This window comes from Pan paniscus, chromosome 14 (assembly GCF_029289425.2).
Source record: "Pan paniscus chromosome 14, NHGRI_mPanPan1-v2.0_pri, whole genome shotgun sequence".
In the NCBI taxonomy this organism is placed as follows: Eukaryota; Metazoa; Chordata; class Mammalia; order Primates; family Hominidae; genus Pan; species Pan paniscus.
In genome coordinates, this window is record NC_073263.2 from 115,827,835 (window position 1) to 115,851,496 (window position 23,662).

Below are 23,662 nucleotides of genomic sequence, written 5' to 3' on the forward strand. Positions count from 1 at the left end.
TCTGTTGGTAGATGGTTGTAAATAACAGAGCAACCACCTGCTCTGGTTTGCCCATGACTGTCCCAGCAACTTGGGATGGCTGGTCACCCAGAAGAACGCAGCCATTCTTAGAGCACAGGGTGCCACTGTGTTTGCAGGTGCCAACCTTTGATCCCTACGGCTGTCATTCTTTTTTTTTTTTTTGAGATGAAGTCTTGCTCTGTCGCCCAGGCTGGAGTACAGTGGCACGATCTCAGCTCACTGCAAGCTCCGCCTCCCAGGTTCACGCCTTTCTCCTGCCTCAGTTTCCCCAGTAGCTGGGACTACAGGCGCCCGCCACCACACCCAGGTAATTTTTTTGTATTTTTTTAATAGAGACGGGGTTTCACCATGTTAGCCAGGATGGTCTCAATTTCTTGATCTCGTGATCTGCCTGCCTCGGCCTCCCAAAGTGCTGGGATTACAGGCGTGAGCCACCGCGCCCGGCCCAGCTGTTGTTCTTGAGATGGCATCTTCCTTTCAGTCTCACCTTTCCTGGCACCAGACCCAGCAAAAGGCAAGGCAACAGGAAGCAGCCCACGGCTCCTTTTGAGCCTGAGGCCCCAGAGCCTGCATCTGGAACCTTCTAACTGCAGAGGCTGCTCCCAGGGGTCTGCAGAAGGGATGGCATATCTCCCCATGGTCTGTGTCGTGGGCCCCACCAACATAGTCTACAAGGTCTCACCGGCAGGTCTTCAGGCCTAACTCTAAATTCAGGAAGCTCCCTACAGACAACACAGGTTCCTGAATGTTGTTGTCTAATCTAGCTTCAAAATCTTTTCACTTACATATGGGGTGCACATTCTTTACTTGGAAAATGATTTCACAGGAGAATGCCTGACTGAAATTTACTCATGAGTAAACCTTTGCACTCTTTCCTCTGAAAAATAATAACATGAGGCCCATTATCAGTTAGTGATAATCTAAGAAAAGTGATGAAGACAGAGGCCTAGATCTGTTCTGACTTGGGGTTGCCCAAACCTGCAGGGTGAGTAGCCTCTGATTTGTACCTTCTGGTGGGTGAGGTAAATGTGCTCCTGCAGGTCTTATACTCATTGCATTATCTCCATGTAGCATCACATATGTCTTTAAAGCACTGTGCTTGGCCGGGCGTGGTGGCTCACACCTGTAATCCCAGCACTTTGGGAGGCCGAGGTGGGCGGATCACGAGGTTGGGAGATCGAGACCATCCTGGCTAACACGGTGAAACCCCGTCTCTACTAAAAAATACAAAAAATTAGCCGGGCGTGGTGGCGGGCGCCTGTAGAGGCAGGAGAATGGCGTGAACCCAGGAGGCGGAGCTTGCAGAGAGCCGAGATTGTGCCACTGCACTCCAGCCTGGGTGGCACAGCAAGACTCCGTCTCAAAAAAAAAAAAAAAAAAAAAAAAAAAATTCTGAGTACATTTTAAAACATAAGGCATCCAATGGAATTTTTAAAACCCTTATATGGATAATTTTAAACATTTGTGTAAATAAACAATGAATTTAACAAACCCCTATATGTCTATAACCCTTCAGAACAACCAGAAACACATGGCCAATTCTGTTCTGTCTATATTCCCAAATAAAATTCATACATTGTGATTAGCTGATGTGTTTTTTCGTCTATATGATTTATACATTTCCCCTATATCTCCTATATATCATTTTCTTGTAATTTATTTCTTGAAGAAGCTGTGTTGATTTTCCTGATTCATCTTCAGAGTTTAAAATAGAATTTCACAAAAAGAAAAAAATAAAAGCAGACTGAAGGAATAAAAATGTCAGAAAAGAAATCAATGGGATTTAAATGGTACAGCTGCTTTGGAAAACAGTCTGGCAGTTCCTCAAAAAGTAAGACATAGAATTACTCTTTGACCCATCAATTCTACTGAAGTCTTCATACTGAAGAGAATTAAAAACATGTCCACACAAAAACTGGGACACAGATGTCCATAGCAGCATTATCCATAATAGCCAAAAGGTAGAAACAACCGAAATGTCCACCAACTGATGAGCGGATAAATAATATGAAGTATATTCATACAATGGACTATTACTCAGCCTCAAAAAGGAATGGTTGCCAGAGGTTGGAGGAGGAAAAAATGGAAAATACAGTATTTCTTTCTTGGGTGCTGAAAATATGTTAGAATTAAATAGTGGTGAAGTTTGTGATACTTCCAGAAAGTGCTAAATTGTACACTTCAAATGAATAAAATGTAGTATGTGAATTATACCTCAACTTAAAAATCAAGAACATTTTCCAGAAATAAAGTTTAAGAATTTTCAGATTTAAAAGATCTATTGAGTTCCCTTCAAAATGAATTTCAAAGTTCTTCTACACTAAAGCACATTATTGTGAAATTTGATAACATCAGAGAAAAAGATCTGAAAAGCTTCCAGAGAAGTGAAAGGAAAAGATCACCTGCAAAGAATCAAGAACCAAAATGGCACTGAAGTTTTTCATTGAAATTTTAGATATAATAAGAAAATGAAATTTGGCCTTCACATTCTGAGAGAAATACATATATTTTAAACCCTACTAAACCGCCAACCCAGTGTGAGAATAGTGCTCAGGCATTTTGGGACATGCACAGCATCAAAGCTTTACCTTTGATTAGGAAGCTACAGTAAAGTGGCAACCTAAGAAATGGGAGAATGAATTCCAGGAGCAGGTGATCCATGCAGGAGAGAGGAGCAGCATTGCCGAGAGCCAGGGGTGAAGCAATTCAAGCTGGAGACACTGAGACAAACACAGGGGCGCCTGGCATTCTCTCAGAGGCAGTACAGTGGTTCTCACAACTCAGTAAATGTGGTAATTATCTCTTATCTGGTTACAATGCATCTTCCCAGGCCTGCCAGCAGGGATTCTAAATCCTGATGCAAATGATGTGGTAGCACTTGTGGTTATAGACATGAGTGTTTGAATCACAGATCCAGGTCCAAACCCAAATCCCCTCAGTAATTAACTGTATGCTGTCATTCAATTACTTAATCTCTCCAGCACGCCACTTCCTCAGGCCAATTCATATGGGAATATAAATTCATAGGAGTGTTATAAAGGGTAGTTTGTACAATGAGCTCGTGACTATGAAATATAAATTCATAGGAGTGTTATAAAGGGTAGTTTGTACAATGAGGTCGTGACTATGAAATGCTTAGCATGGCATCCAAAAAGTCTTCAGTAAGTGGTGCAACAATACCTTTTTATTACAGAAAACACACTCAACCTAGAAAACAGTGTTCATAGGGGATTCAGAGAAGTAAGTACAGTTGGGTGAGCAGAGCAAGCCAGCGTGGAGAGGGCCTTTCCTAGGTGAGGCCTCCACCACATTTGAAAGTGGGATGCAGGGCAAGAGCTCAACATCAACCAGGACGGGCAGGAATGAAGTAAATAGCTCACATCTGTTCCTTCATGGGTCAGTTCCTTTCATTTTCACTTTTGACTCTGATGCAAAATCAGAACTCTGCTCAAATGTCACTATTCTTAATAAAGTAAAGTAAATAAGTAGGATCCAAAAACTTCAATTGCATAAAATACGTGCTCTTATTACAAGGCAAATGGGAAATATTTTGCAGTTGGTCATTGCCATCACAATAACACAAATTCTAAAACTTATACTGTTTACAACTGAACCACACCCTCAAATAATCAAAAAACGGTCCCTCCCTAAACTCTCTCCCCAGGAAGAGAAAGTCTTTGGCTGCCCCAACCTGAGCAGGAAAGCAGGTGGAGAGGGGGAGCCCACAGCTACAGTGGCAAGAAGTCTGAGGGCTGAGGGCTTTGACCAGATAATAGGGAATTGGGTTGAGTTGTTTGAATCATTTTCCAATAACTGACGTATAAAATAGATTCATTGAAGGAGCTGGGGAATGGGAGCCCACCCCTCAGTCTCCAGCCTCCCCTCAGTCTCCAGCCCCCCAAAACTACGTGTTTCTCCAGAGTAACCTTGAGCCTCTCCCAGCATGGATTAAAACCCATGGCTCTTCCAGATCTAAAATCTGAGGCTCTACAATTTAAGTCATAGTTAGGCACTTCCATACCTGTGATGGTAACATTCTTACATACTCAGTCTATCATTGTTTAATATTGAATGAAAGACACACATTTTGTTTACTTATTATGCAGCAGCTAGTCTGTGTTCACCTGCGTTGTCTCAGGGTCAGCTCTTTATTTCCAAGAATCCTGTCCCATTTCCTGGAGCCTATTGACCGGGGGAAAGATGTGGCCAAAAGTTAAAGGTATGTTGGGCAAAGCCTTAGAAACAGCTTTTCTGACAAGCAATGGGGAAAAGACTCCGTTCAATAAATGGTGCTGGGAGCTGGGCCCCTTTCTTACACCATACACAAAAATGAACTCAGGATGGATTAAAGACTTAAGTGTAAAACCCAAAAATATAAAAACCCTGGAAGACAACCTAGGCAATACCATCCTGGACATAAGAACAGGCAAAGATTTCATGACAAAGACACCAAAAGCAATATCAACAAAAGCAAAAATTGACGAGTGGGATCTAATTAAACTAAAGAGCTTCTACACAGCAAAAGAAACTATCAACAAAGTAAACAGGCAACTTACAGATTGGGAGAAAGTATTTACAAACTATGCATCTGACAAAGGTCTAATATCCAGCGTCTATAAGGAACTTAAAGAAATTTACAAGAGAAAGACAACCCCATTAGAAAGTGCGCCAAGGACATGAAGAGACACTTCTCCAAAGAAGACAAACATGTGGGCCGGGTGTGGTGGCTCACGCCTGTAATTCCTGCACTTTGGGAGGCTGAGGCGGGTGGATCACGACATCAGGAGATTGAGACCAACCTGGCTAACATGGTGAAACCCCGTCTCTACTAAAAATACAAAAAATTAGCCGGGTGTGGTGGTGGGCGCCTGTAGTCCCAGCTACTTGGGAGGCTGAGGCAGGAGAATAGCATGAACCCAGGAGGCAGAGCTTGCAGTTAGCTGAGGTCGCGCCACTGCACTCTAGCCTGGGTGACAGAGCAAGACTCTGGCTCAAAAAAAAAAAAAAAAGATAAATGTGGTAAACAAGCATATAGAAAAAAGCTCTAGATCACTGCTCACTAGAGAAATGCTCATCAAAACCACAGTGAGGCACCATCTCACACCAGTCAGAATGGCTATTACTAAAAAGTAAAAAGCCAACAGATGCTGGCAAGGTTACAGGGAAAAGTGAACACTTATACAATGTTGGTGGGAGTGTAAGTTAATTCAACCATGGTGGAAAGCAGTATGGTGATTCCTCAAAGAGCTAAAAGCAGAACTACTATTCGACCTAGCAATCCCATTACTGGATATATACCCAGACAAATATAAATAATTCTACCATGAAGATACATGCATGCAAATGTTCATTGCAGCACTATTCACAATAGCAAAGACATAGAATCAACCCAAATGCCCATCAATCATGGACTGGATAAAGAAAATGTGCTACATATACACCATGGAATACTATGCAGCCATAAAAAGAACAAGATTATGTCTTTTGCATTAGTATGAATGAAGCTGAAGGATATTATCCTTAGCAAACTAATGCAGGAACAGAAAACCAAATACCGCATGTTCTCACTTATAAATGGGAGCTAAATAAGAAGAACTTGTGAACACAAAGAAGGAAACAAAAGACACTGGGGTCTACTTGAGGGGGGAGGGTGGGAGGAGGGAGAGGAGCAGAAGACATAGCTATCGGGCACTGGGCTTAATACCTGGATGACGAAATAACATGTACAACAAATCCCTGTGACATGTGTTTACCTGTATAACAAACCCTCCCATATACCCCCCAACCTAAAATAAAAGTTAAAAAAAAAAAAAAAGGAACACAGCTTTTTATTTTTTTCTCTTTAATACCATAAAGGTCATGGGCCATTTGCCACCTTAACAGTCAGTAACACATGAGTGTAAAGAAACTGAACACCCAGGGACACCAGAGACCGTTCACTGTAGAGGAAGGAGGCAGGTATAACTCATAAGGTGAACTTCCTCCAGTCCCAAAGTGGTTCCCCTCTCCTTAAATGCGGGTCCCATGGAATTCAGATTTAGAAGTGAAGCAAATGAGAATAGCTCACAGGGGAGCAGTTCAAATGTGCCGAAAAGGATAGAGCAGCCCCAATAAGGAAGGAAGGCCAGACAAGCAATGGATTTGTAGGGAAGACAATGTGCACCCATCAGAGCTCTGATTCCTTCACTTCCACTACCCTGCCCTGCCCACTAACTTTGAAAAAATATGGATGGCAAGTGTTGGGCCGTAAGACATTTCCTTGCTTTCTAATCTGGATTTAGTGGGTTAAATTTCAGAGATAGTGAAAACATCCCCCTTTAGTTAACTTTTAATTTCATAATTGTACCTTTTTTTTTTTTTTTTTTACAGATATTTGAACATGTAAAACAAAGAAAAGAGTACGGGAGTAAGTTATAATCAACAAATATGTGTTCACTGAGTAAGTGATACTGACATGGCATATGGCATACGAACACCCTGAGAGTAGGATTGTGGGGCATTCAATGGTGATTGTCCCTAGAGCTGGTCAGGGCCCAGCTTCCCGCTGTCCGTGTACTGCTGCGTGTACAATCGGTGTCTTCTTTAACTTCACAGAGATGCCACAAGGCAAATAGCATTGTCTTCACTTTCTGTGTAAGAAAACTAAGGCTCGGTGAGAGTATGCAGAGCTGGTTCATGGATTTGTTTGGGTCCTTCTAGTTTCAAAACCTGTGAATATTTTCCTGTCTCTAATGCTAATCTTAGCAATATATTTGGAATAAGCATATAAACATATAACCACAGTCCACTCAGGTAATAGGCAACTAAATTATAAATAAATGCTCAACGAGATTATGAGTGATTGAATGAGCTATATACAAGAATAATAACTGGTGGAAGTGTTATTCATAGGATAAAGTAGAAATCATTTAAATGGCTAATAGTATAAGGAGGGTTAAATCAAGCAGGTGTGGAAATAGCTGATTTACATATATAGTTTATGCCATGTAAAACGTTTATAATCTAATATTGGATGAAAAACAGATACAATATTTTATGTACAGTATAATCTAAAATTTCTATGTTTAGTTAAAAATGCAGGAATATAATTATCAAAATTTGAGTGATAAAATTATGAATAATTTTTTTCTTTGATAACTCATTTTATATTTACCAAAGATCCTCCAAAGAGATTATACACTTTTTTTAACTAGAAAAGTTATTTGTTAAAGAGATCATAAATGACATAATATTTTACAGAAGTTAAGAGCTGAGATTGTGAGAATTTCCAGGGACGCCTGCCATCAGCCCACCTCGCATCATTGTTTACATGCAAATGTTGGGACTGAGGTGACCTCATGCCTCTCAATTCCCAGCCAGCCTTCTCTCCCTCTGGCTCTTAGCCAGCCTGTTAAACAGAAAATAATCAGTGAGACAAATAAACTACACCCTAGTGTTCTAACAAGTTACACATAATTGCTTGCTTACCAATTGTCTACCTCAGAACTTTCTTTTCCTCATAGAGTCAATATAATCATCTATTTTAAATTCGGCTTTTGCCATTTTACAGTCCAAGATGCTGGACTTTGCATAGGGTGTGGATGGGTTTCCACAGTCCACACGAGGATGGGAGGAGAACAGGGCAGATCCAGCCCCACTCAGTGAGAGTTCTGGCTGGAGTTAGTTGGCTGGACTTCACTCCAGAGAGAGACCTTCCTCTGGACCAGCTACCGAGACAGCCCCTAGTTGGAAAATCTTTTCTTCTAAGGTGAGATGCAGCCCCCACTGGAGAGAAAAACACCAGAGAGTTTTAAAAAGGAAAAACCAAGGTAAGCTGAGGGGCTTCTTGACAGGGGACACAGCAGAGTCCACCCAGCTGGGGTGAATCTCCGCAGTTCCCCCACAGGACAGCGGGTGGGAGCCCCAAGTCACTGGCCCCTGCAGCGTTGGAGCAGCGTGAGCCATCTGCAGTCACATTGTCTCCTCTGGCAGCAGCCTCCATCCAGAAATGCATCTCAGGGTCTGTCCTCACAGGAACCTGATGCCAGAGCGGTGCGCTCAAAGTATTTGGACACAGGTATTTTGTGGAACTGAGCATTTTCCACGTCTTGCTGGAGGTCATTGTGTGTGAACTTGATGGAACTCTTTCTCATGGGCTTTTTTTCTAAGTGTGGGAGAGCATGGCCTGCATGACTGCTGGCTTCCAGCACGTGGCGTGCAAACCCATGCCAGGGTGTGTAATTCACTGTAGCCCTTGACAGAAGAGCAGGGGATAAAGCTCGTTTTTTAATCTTCTGTTTATTACCCTCAGCCAATTAACTTCTATCTACAGTAGAAGATATTTTGCCAATTTTTTTTCAAAATGGAGAAGTACCATGCTCTTTAAAAAGTCTTTTAGAGGCACAGACTTCTCAATTTCATTACATTAAAATCACTAAAAGATAGAAAAAAGTGAAATTCACGTATCAAAGAAATTTTCTTTTAGCAAACCACTCTATTTTGTTTTGAAATGTTTGTGAATTTTCCATGCATGTGTCCAGATACATAAGGAGTTTATTCATTCAATTAAGTTAAAACATTGGATAACATGGTAAATTCAAAAAGTAGTGAGGACACGTTTTGTTTCTGTCTCTGTAACTGAGAAAACTGACTGATGCCTCCTGTGTGCGAGCACTGTGTAGCTGATGCAGATGTGGAAACCGAGGTTTTCTTACTTGCTGCCGCTGGCCCCGGCACTGGAGGTTGGCTCCTGGAGGGCAGGGTGTCTGTTTTTATTACCACTCAGCAAGTGCCACACAAATACACACGGGTGTCTCTGCCCTCTAGTGGATCCTGGCAGGCACTGGGCGCAAATGTGACTATAAAAAAAATGAAAGATTTAAAAAATACCCATTACCTCTAGAGGGGATTTAATTATAACACGAGGCTTTTTTTTTTCTTTTTCAAATGGGCTGATGGGTAAAAATAATGCAAGACTGGAGATGCGTTTGCCTTTCGGCATCTGTGATGACTGAGTCTTTCCTCAGTGCTGCCACAGGGAGCACATTCACACATATGTCACACAAATACCGGGGTTAGGTCAAAAAACCAAGTGTTACCTGGAGGAAGCCACAAAGGCTATGAGATGAAGCCTTCACCTAGAAGACACCCGACAGTTCAGAAACTGAGATCCTGTGAGGTGTCTCGGAGAGCTCAGCTGTGACCCCGCACCGTATGAAAGGGTGGGCATTGGGGTTCAGGCAGGTGAAGAGAATTGTCCACTGTTGAGCATCATCAGCCTAAAACGCACATGCAGTGCTACTGCTGCAAAACCACTGACTGTTGAAGCCACAAACCACAGAAACAGAAGCCCTTTATGGTCTTCACTGTGCAACTGGTGACTTTTCAGAAGATGAAGATTAAACATATTAATCATAAATTCAAAGTATCAGAAGAAATACTAGGAGATTTTCTAATCTCTGCTGCCATGACTTTTTTTTTTTTGCAAGATTCGTGAATTATTGTAAATAAGCTCACAGAGGCCACAGTGCTCCCCTCAAGTCATCCAGAAAGATGCAGGCTGCTAATCCCCACATCTGACACATCTGTGTTTTCTTATGATAATACACAAATTAAAGATAGGGGAGAGAGAGAGGGACAGAAAGAGAGAGAGAGAGAGAGAATTGGAGCTAAGAGGAAACACTTTCCTTTTTATTTTTATTTATTTTTAATTTATTTATTTTATTTATTTATTTATTTTTAAGAGGAAACACTTTCATGTTTTGCCCCCCAAAATTCCCAGTGAACATTCCCATTGCCAGTGGGTGAAATCCAAGGCCCTGGCTCCAGGATCCTGCTCTTTCCTGTGGTGACTCCTATGCAGATTTGGCCTAGAAACAATATGGAACTTGTTACACTTCTCTGGACAAGTCATTATACTCGTGCTTTTGGCTCACAGGCTGCACTTCCCCGGACAACCCTTCGCCCTAAGCTCCAAGTAATTCAGCTTCATCCTTCAGAGAAGAGCTCAGGTGTCACTTCCTGTAAGGTCCCTCCCTAGCCGCCTCTCCAGCAGAAGGGCCCCCACCTTGCTCTTTGCACCTCTGTCCCTCGAGGTGCTGCTGTCCTCTTTGGAGGGTGGGACCCCGGGAACTAGAGCCCCTCTCATGCTGGAGACACTCGGCACTCTGTAAGTGTGTGCTGAGCGGATACAAGTGCGGCGAGCTTGCACAGCCTTACAATGTGTATTCTCATGTCTGGCATAGAGACCCATTTTCATTCTTTGTAAAATGAGTAAGTGGGGCTGGGTGACCCATACTCTCTTTTCAACTCAGAAGTCCACTATGAGCCTGACGTCAGATAGCTTCCCAGCCAGTGCCAGAGCAGGACCCAGGTTTTTCAATGTGTCTGTGTCCCCACAGCACGGGGAAAGCACGGAGGAATGGGACCAGCTCTGCTTCCTGCTGCCCAGTGTCAGCCAGCAACTCCAGGCTCACAAAGCCAAGGCAAAGGCACCTGCAGGAGATCTTGGTTATTTAGTAGCTGTGATTGGGCTGGGAGGAGAGTGTGTTCACTTCTAATTTTCCAGTGAATAGCATGAGACAGTAAGGTTTGAAATGTGTTTTTTTCTCTTGCCAAAAGCGAAAACAAAAAAGGCTTTTTACCTTCTCATCCTTGGAGCCACTGGCATTAGCTATGGGCCTGATAGTTTAAGAAAACTTGAAAATGAACTAGGTGAACCAGTATTCTCCAAATTAATATTTTGATAAATTGTGGAGTTCTGTATTGCAGCAAAGCTGTTGCTTAAGTGGGCAAAACTCTAGAGGATAGGAAAACACACTCTTGAAATCAGGTGGTGATGCCCTGAAATTCAGCAAACTGCAGGGGCACGTGTTGTTCTACCCCAGGTCAGAGTGTGTCAGTCATCACTTGATGCCACTCACAGACCACCAACTTCAGAATATCTAGGTGTAAAGCTCTGTACAAAAGTCGTAACATAATAATGTAAATAATTTTACCTTAATAATATTATTTATATTACACCATTATATAATGTAAAGGCTATTAAAACATGTTTGTCTTCAAAGAATGGCCTTGGTTTCTGTGGGCAGTGTCTCCTTATGGAAAGGTAGTGCGTTCCTGCTAAGTCCTGGACAAAACGGGCTTCCAGGAGCTCCAGGCTGCAGCAGCAGCTTCTCATCTACGTCCTTCACTGCATGATGTCGTTGTTGACTTTTGAAAGCTCCTTTCAGTCTAGTTTTATCAACAGAGCTAGTTTTTCATGAGGATCTACTACATACCAGGTTCCAGAAGGCTAAATGCCTTTTGTTATTATTCACTAAATACAAATAACAACTCTCTTCTCATTACTCACACAACAAAATTTAGCTGAGCATGGCTCTAGGAGATGCAGAAGGGGCTGCATCATAAAGAATGAAGAAGGGATTTGTCATGAGAGATGGGACAGGAAATTCTCTAGAGGCAGAGGGAGAGCATGAGAATGTTGGGAAGGGAGGAGAGATTCTCACACATCTGGGAAGCTGACAATCCATGGGCTTCCCATCTGTGTAGTTTGCCTTCTCCAGTGTCTCATTAAATGAGGTCACACTGTGTGTATTCTCAGACTGTCTTCTTCCACTTAGCAATGTGCATGCAAGATTCACTCATGTCTTTGTGTGAGTTGATAGCTTGTTCCTTTCTATGGCTAAATAGTATTCCATTATATGAATGTACCACAATTTAGTTATGCATTTTGGGGAGCAAAACCTTCCTTTTCTAACTTTGTTCCAGGATTGGAGACCTTCAAATTAACTGACAATAGATACATTAGTAGAAGAGACAATACTTGGCTTCTTGTTCCACAAGTATCATTGCGGGACAAAATTCAGCAGATGGCAGGATCCAGTTTACAAAGAGGTAAAAATAGCCCAGAAACAAGAAACAAGACTAGAATCAGATAACTCACAATGGCTATAGTTTTCCTTTAAAAAAATTTTTTTTGAGACAGGGTCTGGCTCTGTCACCCAGGCTGGAGTGCAAGGTGCAATCTCAGCTCACTGCAACCTCTACCTCCTGGGTGCAAACGATCCTCCCTCCTCAGCCTCCTGATTAGCTGGGACTACAGGCACATGCCATCATGCCCATCTAATTTTTGTATTTTTGGTAGAGACGGGGTTTCACCACGTTGCCCAGGCTGGTCTTGAACTCCTGGCCTCCCAAAGTGCTGGATGGTAATATATGACAGTTTATAACTCTCTACTTCCTAGTTTTCTCTGGAAAAATAAAAGATTACTAAGTATTAAAATTATAATCAATATATGTAAAGAAAACTACTAGAAATAATAGAATAACTAGAAACAACTCTACACAAAGCATGCAAGAAAAGTAGGGCATGTTTTGCAAGTAAAGTAGGATGTATGTATGAATTCATACAGAATCTCAGATTTGACTTTTAAAGGCCTTATTCAGGCTAAAAGCCAAGCCTATAACCAGAGTACCTGTCATAGTCTTTTCCGTGAGTCTCAGAGGGAGTCCTGTGTTGGAGACGAACATTCTGACTTGTAGCTGATTGCAGGAGCTTTCAGGAAAGCATCAGGGGAAATAATATCTAAATGACAAAGAGTATGAAATGGCTGTGATGAAAGATCTGATGAGAGTTCATTATACCACAGCTGACAAGGATATTCGATTTTCTCTGTGGCATACAACATTTATTTATTTATTTAGAGACAGAGTCTCACTCTGTCGCCCAGGCTTGGGTGCAGTGGCGTGATCTTGGCTCACTGCAAGCTCCATCTCCTGGGTTCACGCCATTCTCCTGCCTCAGCCTCCCGAGTACCTGGGGCTACAGGCACCTGCCACCACGCCTGGCTAATTTTTTGTATTTTTAGTACAGACGGGGATTCACCAGGTTAGCCAGGATGGTCTGGATGTCCTGACCTTGTGATCCACCCGCCTCAGCCTCCCAAAGTGCTGGGATTACAGGCGTGAACCACTGCGCCTGGCACAACATTTAAAATAATAATTGGAATTATGACTCATTACTCTATACTGGCACATAGCATGGATAAGGAAGACATTGACAAATTTCCAGGAATTTTATATAATTTCTGAAAACATAACATTGTACCCATACAAATATAACACAGGGATGGTTAGGTATCTCTTTTTATTTGTATCTTAAGTATGGTTTTCCTTATAAAAAATACATCCTACTTTACTTGCAAGACATGCCCTACTTTTCTTGCATGCTTTGTGTAGAGTTGTTTCTAGTTATTCTATTATTTCTAGTAGTTTTCTTTACATATATTGATTATAATTTTAATACTTAGTAATCTTTTATTTTCCAGAGAAAACTAGGAAGTAGGGAGTTATAAACTGTCATATATTACCATTCTATAGTAGGTTAGAAAATGTATGAATATATCATCTCCCAACATCTAGAGGGATGTGTTTCCTCATAGTACAATTTCTCAGTGTGGCAGAAAAAAAGACATTTATTAATGGGCCAAAATATCTTTAGTCTCTCTGTAAAAGTAGCAAGGCAAAATTATATAAACTTGAATCATTTATGCTCAGTAATAAATGTTTTAGTATTGTATCTTATTTATAAATGGTCTAGATATTTAATGCAAATCTTTTACTTAGCTTAACTTTAAGGTTAAAAATTACCAAAAGTACTTTGGAAACTACTATTAAGCAGATTTACTGTAAACAAACTATTTTTGAAATAATGTTTTTCTCTTTTCACAAGATAGCACCGCAAGTGAAGAAGGAAGCTCCTGCCCCTCCTAAAGCCAAAGCCAAAGTGAAGGTTTTAAAGGTCAAGAAGGCAGTGTTGAAAGGTGTCCACAGCCACACGCAAAAAAGAAGATCCGCATGTCACTTACCTTCAGGCGGCCCAAGACACTGCGACTCCAGAGGCAGCCCAAATATCCTCAGAAGAGCACCCCCAGGAGAAAAAAGCTTGGCCACTATGCTATCATCAAGTTTCTGCTGACCGCTGAGTCGGCCGTGAAGAAGACAGAAGAAAACAACACGCTTGTGTTCATTGTGGATGTTAAAGCCAAGAAGCACCAGATCAAACAGGCTGTGAAGAAGCTCTGTGACAGTGATGTGGCCAAGGTCACCACCCTGATTTGTCCTGATAAAGAGAAGAAGGCATATGTTCGACTGGCTCCTGATTATGATGCTTTGGATGTTGCAACAAAATTGGGATCATCTAAACTGAGTCCAGCTGGCTAACTCTAAATATATGTGTATCTTTTCACCATAAAAAAAGATGTTTTTCATAAGAATGACAAATTAATTAGAACCAAATCTATAAGCTCTAAGATTTTACATTTTTAGTAAGTATAATATTAGCTTATTTCACTAGAACTCAAGCAGAATAGGAATTTATGTTTGTTTTATATTCAATAGTGATAATTTTGAAGACACAGTTGTTTTATTACACCAAAAATATTATATTAATCTTATTTAACTTTTATCCAAATCGTGTTAACTTAAAAAACATTTGATCAGTTCCTATATTTCTAGGAGTTTGGTGAATATTTACTTATAAATGCTTATTTTTTTCCAAGCCAAGTTAGAATAGAGCACTTTTAGAGGATTTCATAAATGAATTTTGCAATGCTATCCGGAGTTAAGAAAATATCACATATACATTACATACATTAATAGATATACAAACACAAATAGAGATTTCATAGCTTTCATCCTGAAATTTCAGCCATGAATCAGGCATAAATATTCTGATGGTTAATTTTAGACATCTACTTGACTGGACTAAGAGACACACATAGCTGGTGAAACACGATTTCAGCCATGAATCAGGCATAAATCTTCTGACGGTTAATTCTAGACATCTACTTGACTGGATTAAGGGACACACATAGCTGGTCAAACACGATTTCAGCCATGAATCAGGCATAAATATTCTGATGGTTAACTTTAGGCATCTTCTTGACTGGATTAAGGGACACACATAGCTGGTCAAACACGATTTCAGCCACGAATCAGGCATAAATATTCTGATGGTTAATTTTAGACATCTACTTGATTGGATTGTGAGAGACACATAGCTGGTCAAACACAATTTCAGCCGTGTATCAGGCATAAATATTCTGATGGTTAACTTTAGGCATCTACTTGACTGGATTAAGGGACACACATAGCTGGTCAAACATGATTTCAGTCATGAATCAGGCATAAATATTCTGATGGTTAAGTTTAGACATCTACTTGACTGGATTAAGAGACACACATAGCTGGTCAAACACAATTTCTGGGCATATCTGTGAGGGTGTTTCTGGAAGACACTGAGATAACCATGACCCAGTGTAGATGGGAACTGATATGGTTTGCCTGTTTCCCCACCCAGATCTCATCTTGAATTGTAGTTCCTATAATCCCTACATGTCGTGGGAGGGACCCGGTGGGAGGTGATTGAATCATGGTGGTGGTTACTGCCATGCTGTTCTCATGGCAGTGAGTGAGTTCTCATGATCCAATGGTTTTATAAGGGGCTTTTCCCCTTTGGCTCAGCACTTCTCCTTGTTGCTGCCATGTGAAGAAGGACATCTTTGCTTCCCCTTCTGCCATGATTGTGAGGCCCCTGCAGCCATGTGGAACTGTCAGCCCATTAAACCTCTTTGTTCTTTATAAATTGCTCAGACTCAGGTATTTCTTCATAGCTGTATAAAAATGGATGAATACAGGCACCATCCAATTGGTTGAGAGCCCAGATAGAACAAAAAGAAAGAGGAAAGGTGAACTATCTCCTTCTGAAACGGAAACATCCTTCTTCTCCTGCCCTTGACATCAGAACTTCAGGGTCTCAGACCTTTGGCCTCAGAATCAGAGTTACACCATTGGCTTCCCTGATTCTGAGTCCTTTATATCTGGAGTGAGCCATGCTGCCAGCTTTCCTGGTTCTCCAACTTGGAGACAGGCTATTGTGTAACTTCTCAGCCTCCATAATTATGTGAACCAATTCCCCTAATGAGTCTTCTCTCATCTATCTATCTACATATATCCTATTGATTCTGCCTTTCTGGAGAACCCTGACTAATGTTATTACAATAATACTAAATTCACTAGTTTATATAGAAGACTTGGTTTTTGTCTTTGCCCAATTTTATATTTGTATTATAACTGTGTATCTGGAAAATGGAACAAGTTTTTTCTTCTTCATATGAGCGCCAAAGCTTTTGTCTCACCAATATTTTTGGAGATTTTTAAGATTTTCTTTTGTTTGGACATACAATCTTATGGAGGCTGAGAAATAAAATTTTTTTCTATTTTATTTTTCAGCCCCAGGTGTTTGCTTTTGCAGATTCTTGAGCACATTGAGAGCATGGAGAGCACTCCAAGGCATGGAGTGGGGTGCCTAAAGTTTCAGTGATTATAGGGAGTTGAGAGACTCAACTGGGAAAGGAAAAGTCTAAAAGGAGGCAATTTGGAAGATAAAAATTTTCTCAAAAGAGCGATTAAATTTCTAAATAATTCTTAGTAAAATCATGCAAACAGGAAAGGAAGTAGAATTAGTTCCATATTGGTGGAACACATAGTCAGCAGAGGTGTAAGAAGGGAGAATTTAGTCAACTGAGAAGTTCCCATGAAAGGAGCAAGTTCAAGATCACAGAGACACCTCGAAACAAAAAGCCAGGAATAACTTCCAACCCAAGAGGAGAACAGAGAGGCCTCAAAACCAAAGCTAGGATAAGAAACTTGTAGCCCAAGAGTTATCTTCCAGACAAAGAAGCCTGAGATTCCAATGCATCTTCAGAGAGTACTCACTCAAAGTGTTACTGAAACTGAAGGCTTTTTAATGACTTAGCCATGCCTGCAAAAGGCATTCCCTAAGGTGGCACAGAAGACGGAGCCCCCATATCCAAAGATAGCCAAGGAGAAAGAAAGACCCCTGTTGCCAGAGCCAGTGGGCAAAGGCAACAGAAAAGGAGACAAGGGTCCTAATGGGATGAGATCCTTTCAGATTTAGGCTTTTACAAACTCCTGAGAATTGGCAGGTTGACAGCCATAAATGGGGTACCAAACTTTCTACTCATTGGATTACAAGTTCCCAGGCATCCAAAATGATTAACAAAATGACAATTTCTACGGCTTCTGTGGGAGAGTATGGAAAGATCTTTTTGAACCTTTTAATGCTAACAATGGAAGAATGATGAGGTTCATAAATTTGGAAAGGAGACATTTCTTCATTTTTATGTTTATTTTTATTTTTGAGACAGAGTTTCACTCTTGTTGCCCAGGCTGGTGTGCAATGGTGTGATCTTGGTTCACTGCAACCTCCACCTCCTGGGTTCAAGCGATTCTCCTGCCTCAGCCTCCTGATTAGCTGGGATTACAGATACCCACCACCACACCTGGATAATTTTTTTTGTATTTTTAGTAGAGACAGGGTGTCATCATGTTGGCCAGGCTGGTCTGAAACTCCTGACCTCAGGTGATCCACCTGCCTCGGCCTCCCAAAGTGCTGGGTTTACAGGCATGAGCCACCATACCCAATGAGAGATTTATTTCTTATAAAGGGTTGCAGCCTGAAGAGTTGTCCTTCTGACAGGCTGGGAAGCACAGCCTCCAGCCAGAAGCCAGAAACAGATGCTTCAAGGAGGAGGTAAAGGAAATAGTAATTTATGCTGAGTGGAATGGCCAAATGCATTTATTTAATAAGCTCTAGGAGGAGTCATGAATATTTATGGAAGGAGAAATGCATGCATGTGCAATTGAGTTTCTTGCTTCTTCATGGGTCCCATGTACAAAAAATGGCAGTGTTATCATGATCCCAGGGTGGAGTTTTCAGCTATCTGACATTAAAAGGTGAAGCAGAGGACATGAAAACTCGCTCTGTGCATCCTCTGTACACTGGCCAGAACCTCTCCATTGTGGGTGGTCTCTTATCAGGCAAGAAAGGAGAGGTTGATATCAGTGGTAGAGCCTTTGAAAGGGCTGGTTTCTGTTAAATCCTTAGGGAAGAAAGCCTCATCATGGTTAGCAAAGGAAGGGGTATAACGATGTGTATCTGACCTCCATCATCCCATCCTAGCAAAGCTGAGAACTCAGTTTTGAAAGTTACTCTGGGGTCCCCTCAGCCAAGAGTGGGTCTGTTCAGTCAGTTGGGAGCTTAGGATTTCATTTTCATTTATCATCGCTAATGGGAAAGAGTACGCTGTGTCTATGGCAGCTGAATTTGCAAGAAACTCCTTGGATGGGGTTAATGGCAGTTGTATTTTTCTGGGAGTTCTGCTTTAATTGGATAAAGTAAGTTCTGGTAAGATTTCTTCCTTTATCTTCAGTATCTCAAGTGTTTTCACTTAAATAATCTTTATAACAACTTTTGATGTCTGAGTGGAGTCCCACACAGTCGTCTATTGTAAGACTTTCTGATTCCTTTTTTTTCCTTTAGTCATTCTGAATAGGGCTTCTGTAAATAATTGCATGGTAGCTTTTGTTTGGAAATAACATCAAAGTAGTTGTCAAAATACTTAGGAATGTGATTTTTGGATTGTAAGGTGAGACTTTTTAGCTTTAGAAAAAACTGCCGAAATTTTAATGGGGAGGAAAAAAATTTTCTATGTTTTTGGAATTCTTAGATGGGACCCACTGTAAAAACTGACAGATTAAAATGAGAAAAACAGAAAAGTTTAAAAACATGTATACCTTATGGATACATGGGAGATACTCAAGGAAAAATGAGTAAATCTCCAACAGGTGGCTTTCAATTCAAGCATAAATACTATCTTCAACTTAAAGAAAGAAGATTTGAGGTGCAGTGGTGAGTGGGGAGTTAACCAGCAAAAGCACATTAGACAAGGGTAAGGTTTGTTATACAGACTTAAGTCCACGCATTCTCCATTGATAAGAGTCTTTAGTGATTTAGTTATCCTTCTTGGTGTCGAGAGAGGTGGCTTTTAAATGGTGATTTCCTTTATAGATGTAAATTTTCCTTACACAAGTGTAACTTCTACTCTGTTTTCACAACTTCCTTTGTTAGCATTTTTTTTTTTTTCAAAATAATCAGCTTGGAATAATTCTTAAGCCAAAGGGACATATTTTGTGGTGGCATATTCTGGTTTCCTACCATTATATTTTGGGGTGGCATATTTTGGTCTTATACACTGTGTTCCACCGACAATGAAAAGAGTTCTTGTTTTTCCTCCAGCAATTTGTCATTTTGTAAAGAGTTTAGCAGTTCTAAGAGCTATACACCAGCTGTGCTATCTCATTGTGGTTTTCGGTTCTCTAGTATGTTGAGCATCTTTTTGTATGTTTACTTGCCATCTGTAGATCTTCTTTGGTGAGGTTCTGTTCAGATCTGTGTGCATTTTCAATTGGGTTGTTTAACTTATTGTTTAGTTTTAAGATTTTTAAAATATATTTTGAATACAAATTCTTTCTCAGATCTGTATTTTGCAAATATTTTCTTCAATATGTGGCTTGTCTTTTTGTTCTCTTAACAAGGTCTCTTCCAGAGTATAAACTTTAAATATTAAGAAATCCACATTGTCATTTCTTCTGTGTATATCAACCTTTTGTGTCATTTGTTAAAATTCATTACCAAACCCAAAGGCACATAGCTTTTCTTCTATAGTTTCTTCTAGAAATGGTACAGTTTTGCATTTTTAGTGTAAGGATGATTTTGAGTGATTATTTGTGTAAGTTGTAAAGTTTTCATCTACACGCATATCATTTCTTATGGTTTCCAATTAACTGTTCCCTATTTCTGGGAAAGACACAGGATAGTGGGCTCTGTTAGAGTAGATGTATGACATTTTTATTGCAGAGTGAATGATGATTGGGGCATCTTAAGAGAAGTTCTAGGGTGTTTCTGCGTAGGTACCTCTTCTCCCTCCTAACCACAATTGACAAGTGCCCATCCACTCTAGCACTAGAGATGCTACTAATATGTGCATTTTTGGGGTCCCTCCAGGTGAGGCTTCACAGACTTCCCCTTTTCCAGGAGCTTCCCCTCCTGTTCATGTCTAGCTATCTCCTCTAACAGAGCCCACTATCCTGTGTCAGCTGGGACTACAGGTGCGTGCCACCACACCAGGCTAATTTTTGTGTTTTTAGTACAGATGGGATTTCACCATCTTATCCAGGCTGGTCTCGAACTCCTGACCTCAGGTGATCTGCCTGCCTCAGCCTCCCAAAGTGCTGGGATTACAGGAGTGAGCCACTGCACCCAGCCCTCTTCTGCAATTTCAATAATCAATTGTGCTATTTGCCTTTCTTTCAGCAATGAGATTTTATTTTTCTTTCCTAATTATTTCAAACATGAACTTTGGTTCCAGAGAACTAGTATTTCCTTGATTTATAAATTGAGGGCAGCTGGGCACGGTGGCTCACGCCTGTAATCCCAGCACTTTGGGAGGCCAAGGCAGGCAGATCACTGGAGGTCAGGGGATCAAGACCAGCCTGGCAAACATGGTGAAACCCCATCTCCACTAAAACTGCAAAAAATAGCCAGCCATGGTGGCAGGTGCCTGTAGTCCCAGCTACTCAGGAGACTGAGACAGGAGAATCGCTTGAACCCGAGAGGTGGAGACTGTGGTGAGCCAAGGTCGTGCCACTGCACTCCAGCCTGGGTAACATAGGGAGACTCTATCCTCAAAAAAAAAGATAAAAAAATTGAGGGTCGTCTCACAGATGATCTAATAATGAATTGTTTTTTTGTCTTTAGAAAATCAACATTAACTTTTCTACTTTTAGATATCGTAACTGCTGTGACTTGAAGGACTTATCTAGAAAAAGCCTTAAAAAAGTACAGTCAGCACTGGGTGAATGGGTTGGGGGAACCCACATAAAATCCCCAAGACACCTGGGAGTCCATGTCCCCATGAGTGGGACTGCAGGCAGCTGTAGCAGACTGGATGGGAGAGGACAGCAGGCAGGAGAACTCAGGGTCTGGAGTCCACGGTTCTAAGGCCAGGGAAAACCACTGGCAAAGTGAAATGCGGAGCTTGACAGGATGAAATTTGTGATTGTAAATGAATATTTGCCATTTCCAAGTGAGCTCGCCAGTGGTGGTGGGATGGACGGGTGCCCCTCCAAGTGGGCTGCAGTGAGGAGAGTGCAGCCCCAGGCCAGGATGTTCCTGCCAGGAACACAGGATCTGCACACGTTTAGGAGGAAACGCCGGGCAGACCCAGCTTGGAGTCATCTCTGCTCTTTACATCTGTTAAGGCTGTGAAAACTGAGAGTCGGCCGGATGCAGTGGCTCACGCCTGTAATCCCAGCACTCTGGGATGCCGAGGCGAATGGATCACCTGAGGTCAGGAGTTCAAGACTAGCCTGGCCACCATGGTGAAACCCCATCTCTACTAAAAATACAGAAAATTAGCCGGGTGTGGTGGTAGGTGCCTGTAATTACAGCTAATCGGGAAGCTGACGCAGAAGAATATCTTGAACATGGGAGGCAGAGGTTGCAATGAGCAGAGATGGCGCCATTGCACTCCAGCCTGGGTGACAGAGGGAGACTCCATCAAAAAACAAACAAACAAACAAACAAAAAAAACAGAAAACTGAGTCTCAGGAACAGTTCCCGAAAAGGAAAATTGGGCCCGCATGGAAATAGACATTTTTCTCCCACCTAGGGCAGGGAGTGAAGTGAAATAGGTCTGTAGACTGGACTTTCACATAGAAACTGTGTATTTCCTAAATTGGGGGTTATTTGGGGATCACCTGGAGGAGTATTCCTGCTTTTGGTGAAACACACGGGGGTATTTTTTGTGAAGCTGCAAAACTGGCACAGCAATAACAGCTGGGGAATTGGAGATAAAGGAGAAGGCATACTAAGTGCTGTTGCAAGTTTCCCAGAAGTATGACATTATTGGGAAGTAAACTACTTTTTAAAACAACTGTGGCAATACCACGTCAGTAAGGCAGAGACAACAACATGAAGTTTCATGACAGAGGCCAAATCCAGCCCAAACCCAGCCCAGCCGAGGCTGTCAACTCAGCGACCCAGCGAGAGCCGGAAGGTTCCATCCTCAGAGCTGCAGACCCTCTCGTGTGGGCTGCAAAGGCCATGTCTGCATCCCGGGCGGTATGTACGCTCTGAGAGATACATGCGTGTTCTGGGGGTTATATGAGTGTGACGGGTGTGGCGTGAGTCTGACTGTGTCATGGGCGTTCCAGGGGTTACGTGTGTGCTCTGAGGGACACATGCGTGTTCCGGGGATTATATGAGTGTGACGCGTGTAGCGTTAGGTGACGATGTCATCTCCGCGTTCCAAGCATTATGTGCGCACTGAGGGACACATCCATGTTCCCGGGGTTGGATGTGGACGGCAGCTTCCGAGTTACCCTGACGGGTGTGCTCTCTGTATACAACGGGTGCTAACACTAGCATCACAGATGCAGTGTTATTAGTACTACGGAGGTTAATATCAGTGTGGCGGGTGTTCTAGTTGCTTTCCTGACGCTACATTTCTGTTCCAAGACCGCAGCTTGGCCCTGTGGCTGCCTCACCTTGGGTGTGGAGAATGAACCTCGAGTGCGCTGGATTCACAGGGGATTTTGGTTTCTGATTTTCCACATGAAGGGCCAAGGCGGGTGGATCACTTGAGATCAGGAGTTCAAGACCAGCTTGGGCAAATAGCAAGACCCTTATGTCTACAAAAAAAAAAAAAAAATTAGATGGCATGCTTGCACGTACCTGTAGTCCCAGCTACCCAGGAGGCTGAAGTGGGAGGATTGCTTGAGTCCAGAAGTTTGAGGCTGCAATGAGCCAGCCATGATCGCACCACCGCACTCCAGCCTGGGCGACAGAGTGAGACCCTGTCTCTCTCTCTCTCTGTCACACACACACACACACACACACGTTAAATTTGTTGGATTATATATTTAGGGGGTTGAGCACTTTTGGTTATGAAATATTTATGATTGTGGGAACAAGTTAATAAAGACACGAAACTTATTTAAATGTCCCAGAACGTTAAGAACAAAAAGCATTCTTAGTTTAAAAATAAGTTTTACTTTAAAGGTAATAGTACACACATAAATTGTTGTTAAAATCGACAGTAACAAAGAGAAGTAACAATACTAATAGCCTGTCACAAACTGATTCTTAATAACCTATATAAACAAACATTAAGCCCGGGCGCCCGGTGGCTCATGCCTGTTATCCCAGCACTTTGGGAAGCCGAGGCAGGCAGATCACTTAAGGCCAGGAGTTCCAGACCAGCCTGACCAACATGGTGAAGCCCAGTCTCTACCAAAAATACAAAAAAATTAGCCGGGTATATTGACACGCACCTGTAATCCCAGCTACTTGGGAGGCTGAGGCAGGAGAATCCTTGAACCCAGGAAGCAGAGGTCGCAGTGAGCCGAGATCATGCCATTGTGACAGGAGAGAAACTCTGTCTCAAAAAAAAATTATATGTTTACAACAGGTGCATTCCTCCTCTTGCTTTCTGAGGACGCCCTGCTATGTAGCTGAGTAGTCGCTAATAAACTATCTTAACTTCACTATACTCTGTGACTTGCCAAAAGGTCTTTCCCATGTAAAATCCAAAAACCTGTTCTTGGGGTCTAGGACAAGACCCATTTTATAATGACAAAACTATACAAATTCTAGAGGAAAACATGGAAAGAAAGCTATGTGACCTTGCGTTTGGCCATGAGTTTTAACACGACGCTATCAGAGGCATTTGAACCC

At 41.8% G+C, this 23,662-nt stretch overlaps 1 long non-coding RNA gene and 1 pseudogene across 16 annotated transcripts in view; one reads left to right on the plus strand and one right to left on the minus strand.

Annotated features, from left to right (window-relative positions):
- The window catches only part of LOC117975684 (uncharacterized), a 42,419-nt gene that overhangs the window by 16,744 nt on the left and 2,013 nt on the right, over positions 1 to 23,662 (minus strand). For 6 of the 16 annotated variants that reach the window (XR_010109710.1, XR_008620725.2, XR_010109717.1 and 3 more), the window contains exons 2-6: positions 23,260 to 23,363; positions 22,474 to 22,617; positions 13,869 to 14,122; positions 12,477 to 12,586; positions 11,932 to 12,251 (exon numbers count right to left, since the gene is read on the minus strand). This is a non-coding gene — a long non-coding RNA (uncharacterized LOC117975684). Of the gene's footprint in view, positions 1 to 2,457; positions 4,204 to 8,535; positions 8,859 to 9,734; positions 9,870 to 11,931; positions 12,252 to 12,476; positions 12,587 to 13,868; positions 14,123 to 22,473; positions 22,618 to 23,259; positions 23,368 to 23,662 lie in introns of those variants that run through there. The other 10 variants (XR_010109714.1, XR_010109720.1, XR_010109713.1 and 7 more) reach the window with 5 other exon arrangements.
- LOC129393682 (large ribosomal subunit protein uL23-like) lies at positions 9,865 to 19,402 on the plus strand (annotated as a pseudogene).